The sequence below is a fragment of the Ctenocephalides felis genome, unplaced genomic scaffold (genome assembly GCF_003426905.1).
Source record: "Ctenocephalides felis isolate EL2017-DRISC unplaced genomic scaffold, ASM342690v1 CF-g0.4_SCAFFOLD_01604, whole genome shotgun sequence".
NCBI classification, from domain to species: Eukaryota; Metazoa; Arthropoda; class Insecta; order Siphonaptera; family Pulicidae; genus Ctenocephalides; species Ctenocephalides felis.
Window position 1 is genome coordinate 6,616,421 of NW_020537758.1, and position 5,243 is coordinate 6,621,663.

Genomic DNA, 5,243 nt, shown 5'->3' on the forward strand with positions numbered 1-5,243 from the left:
GTGCAAATGTAAGGATATTCAAGTCTTAGGGAAAACATCTAGTGTATAAGTATTGAACGGAAATATTATGATAAAAAATGTACAAAAATGCATACCAAACAAGCGTATACGAAAATAATTAAGTAAGTACAAATGCATTGATATTTAGGTCTTAAAGATAACACCTAGTATATAAGTATAGAACGAAAATATAATAATAATAAATATGCAATATTCAATATAACTATATAAACTAACAAAATAAGCATACATAAAAATAATAAAGTGAGGCACTCTCGAGTGAAAATGTACGGATATTCAGGTCTTAGGCTTAATACCTAGTGTATAAGTATATAACTGAAATATAATGGCAATGAACTACAATATACGTACAAAATAAGGGTATATATGCGTACAAAATAAGGATATAATTAAGTAAGGCTCCCCAAGTTTCAAATGTATACAGATATTCAGGTCTTAGGGATAACACCTAGCATTTAAGTTTACTGAACTGAAATATGATAATAATGAACATGCAATATACAAAATGCGTACAAAATATAAGCGTATAATTAAGTAAAGCACCCCTGAGTGCAAATGAAGGATATTCAGGTCTTAGTTTATAAGTATATAACTGAAATATAATAATGGCCACGCAATATCAAAATAAATATATAAATACATATTGTATATATATAGAGATATATATATTAGATAGATAAATTTTCAATAAACTCTAACTTTGATATTATTTTCAGGTCATATTATCGTCCTATTACTACAAGCCTGAATGCTAAGCTTGGATAAAAAAAGCATCTAAGAATTCTCCTTATAATACAAAAGATAAGTGAATGAAGATGCTGCAAAGGTAGGATTTTTTTATTGTATCTTATCTATCTATTATTTATAAGTCAGAAATATGATAATGACCATGCGATATAGAAAATAACTATATACAAAAATAAGCATTACCAAAATAATTAAGTAGTCGAGTGAAATGTACGGATTTGCAAGTGTTAGGGATAAGACCTAGTATATAAGTATATAACCAAAATATAATAGTGGCCAAGCGATATAGAAAATAACAATATACGAAATAAGCATATACCAAAATAATTAAGTAGTCGAGTGAAATGTACGGATTGAAGTGTTAGGGATAAGACCTAGTATATAAGTATATAACCAAAATATAATAGTCACCATGCATGCAATAGAAAATAACTATATACAATTAAGCATATAACAAAAATATAACAATAGCCATGCAATATGCAATATGCAATATACAACATACATACGAAACAAACATTTCCAAAAAAATTAAGTAAGGCACTCTAGAGTGCACCTGTAGGGATTTTCAGGTCTTAGTATGTAAGTATAGAACTGAAATATAATAATAATAAATATGCAATATGCAATATAACTGTATAAACTAACAAAATAAGCATACATAAAAATAATAAAGCGAGGCACTCTCGAGTGCTAATGTACGGATATTCAGGTCTTAGGCTTAACACCTAGTGTATAAGTATATAACTGAAATATGATAATAATGAACATGCAATATACAAAATGCGTACAAAATATAAGCGTATAATGAGGTAAGCACTCCGTGCAAATGTATGGATATTCAGGTCTTAGTTTATAAGTATAAAACTGAAATATAATATAACCTAGTATATAAGTATATAACCAAAATATAATAGTGACCAAGCGATATAGAAAATAACTATATACAAAATAAGCATATACCAAAATAATTAAGTAGTCGAGTGAAATGTACGGATTTGCAAGTGTTAGGGATAAGACCTAGCATATAAGTACATAACCAAAATATAATAGTGACCAAGCGATATAGAAAATAACTATATACAAAATAAGCATATACCAAAATAATTAAGTAGTCGAGTGAAATGTACGGATTTGCAAGTGTTAGGGATAAGACCTAGTATATAAGTATATAACCAAAATATAATAGTGACCATGAAATATACAAAATGCATTGCAAAAATAAATACGCCAAGCACTCTTGAGTGCAGCTGTAGGGATTTTCAGGTCTTAGTATATAAGTATAGAATTGAAATATAACAATAATGGCCATGAAATATACAAAATGCATTACAAAAACGGCGTATACAAAAATAAATACGCCAAGCACTCTTGAGTGCACCTGTAGGGATTTTCAGGTCTTAGTATATAAGTATAGAATTGAAATATAACAAAAATGGCCATGAAATATACAAAATGCATTACAAAAAGGGCGTATACAAAAATAAATACGCCAGGCACTTTCGAGTGCACCTGTAGGGATTTTCAGGTCTTAGTATATAAGTATAGAATTGAAATATAATATAATGAATATGTAATATACAAAATGCGTGCAAAACAAGCGTATAATTAGTAGGGCACCCCTGAGTGCAAATGTACGGATATTCAGGTCTTAGTTTAAAGTATAAAACTGAAATATAATAATGGCCATGCAATATACAAAAATAAATAATAAAATACATATATGTATGATATATATAATATATATATATATATATATAATATATAAATTTTCAATAACTCTAATTTTGAATATTATTTCAGGTCATATTATCGTCCTATACTACCAGCCTGAATGCTACAGCTGGATAAAAAAAAGCAGTCTAAGAATTCTCCTTATAATACAAGATAGTGAATGAAGATGCTGCAAAGGTAGGATTTTTTTTTTATTGTATCTTATCTATCTATTATTTTATAAGTCAGAAATATGAATGGACCATGCGATCTAGAATAAACTATATACAAAATAAGCATATACCAAAATAATTAAGTAGTCGAGTGAAATGTACGGATTTGCAAGTGTTAGGGATAAGACCTAGTATATAAGTATATAACCAAAATATAATAGTCACCATGCGATATAGAAAATAACTATATACAAATTAAGCATATAACTGAAATAAACAATAGCCAAGCAATATGCAATATGCAATAACAACATACATACGAAACAAACATTTCCAAAAAAATTAAGTAAGGCACTCTAGAGTGCACCTGTAGGGATTTCAGGTTTTGGGGATAATAGCTAGTATAAACTGAAATCTTACAATGGCCATGCAATATGCAATATGCAATATACAAATATATACGAAACAACACATTTCCAAAAATAATTAAGTAAGGTACTCTAGAGTGCACCTGTAGGGATTTTCAGGTCTTAGTAGTGTTCTTTCTACATGCGGTAAATAACTTTATATTTGTATTTATTTTTATCTTTGTATTTAATTTCAATTTCAAAAGTAATATTCATTAACTTCTCATTCAATTTCAAAATTTAATTTCCTTCTATAAACAGTATTGCCAAGCAAGTTTCAATTCTTCAATGTTGTCCCTTAACATTCCGCATTCTTTGTTGCGTTGAATAATTATTCCGCAATCTAAGTTGTGTGAATGGGGAAGGTGAGATCGGGACCCTGGCGCTAAGTTTTGCTTACCTAATCTCGAACCCTCCCTGGATCATATGGGACCCTGGCGCTAAGTTTTGCTTACCTAATCCTGATCCCTACTGCGAAGGGTTGAAAGCAAGTTTGGCAATTCTTTACTTTTCAATCATGAGTTTCAATATCCTACTTATTTTTTTTTATTTATAACGTTTATTTCGGTGAATGTACACATTTCTCAGTAAATGTCACACTTACCATTTTGTTTTGGTAAATACTTTTACATTCTTTTAAATTATAAAATTAACCTATATAATATAAATAATAAATAATGAACGAAGAGTAAAAATTTCAATATTCAATTATCGATTTTCATTTTCAATTTTTCATTTCAATTTTCAATATTCAGCAGTTCTTAACTGTCTATTCTTAGTCGGCAGTTCTCTTAACTGTCTATTCTTAGTTGGCAGTTCTCTTAACTGTCTATTCTTAGTTGGCAGTTCTCTTAACTGTCTATTCTTAGTTGGCAGTTCTCTTAACTGTCTATTCTTAGTTGGCAGTTCTCTTAACTGTCTATTCTTAGTTGGCAGTTTCTCTTAACTGTCTATTCTTAGTTGGCAGTTCTCTTAACTGTCTATTCTTAGTTGGCAGTTCTCTTAACTGTCTATTCTTAGTTGGCAGTTCTCTTAACTGTCTCTATTCTTAGTTGGCAGTTCTCTTAATGTCTAGTCTAGTTGGCAGTTTCTCTAAATGTCTATTCTTAGTTGGCAGTTCTCTTAACTGTCTATTCTTAGTTGGCAGTTCTTTAACTGTCTATTCTTAGTTGGCAGTTCTCTTACTGTCTATTCTTAGTTGGCAGTTCTCTTAACTGTCTATTCTTAGTTGGCAGTTCTCTTAACTGTCTATTCTTAGTTGGCAGTTCTCTTAACTGTCTATTCTTAGTTGGCAGTTCTTCAAACGTCTATTCTTAGTTGTAAGTTCTTTGTCGGCAGTTCTTAGTCTATTCTTAGTTGTAAGTTCTTGTCGGCAGTTCTTAGCTGTCTATTCTTAGTTGTAAGTTATTAGTCGGCAGTTCTTAGCTGTCTATTCTTAGTTGTAAGTTCTTAGTCGGCAGTTCTTAGCTGTCTTTTCTTAGTCGGCAGTTCTTAGCTGTCAGTTTGTAGTTGTAAGTTCTTAGTTTTAAGTTCTTAGTTTTAAGTTCTTAGTGATAAGTCAATAGTTAATAGTCATTCATTATATTTTTTTTAGTTGCAATATCTGTTAGAACTGCTGAATAAAATAAATAGTTATGATCAAGAGTTCAACTCACATTTGTCAAATGAGCCGGTAAATGTAAACATTTCGAGAAGTGTGTACATTCACCAAAATATGCACATTATCGTAACATACATACCAAACGAACATATTCAAAACTAATTATGTAAATTTAAATGTTCAGTTATTAGCCGCTGTGAACACTACACTATTTTTTGAGCACTTTCGAGTGCACCTGTAGGGATTTTCAGGTCTTGGGGATAATAGCTAGTATATAACTGAAATCTAACAATGGCCATGCAATATGCAATATGCAATATATAATATACATACGAAACAAACATTTCCAAAAAAATTAAGTAAGGCACGCTAGAGTGCACCTGTAGGGATTTTCAGGTCTTGGGGATAATACTTACTATTTAACTGAAATAAATATAACAATGGCCATGCAATATGCAATATACAACATACATAATACAAAACAAACATTTCCAAAAAAATTAAGTAAGGCACTCTAGAGTGTACCTGTAGGGATTTTCAGGTCTTGGGGATAATAGCCAGTATATAACTTAAATATAACAA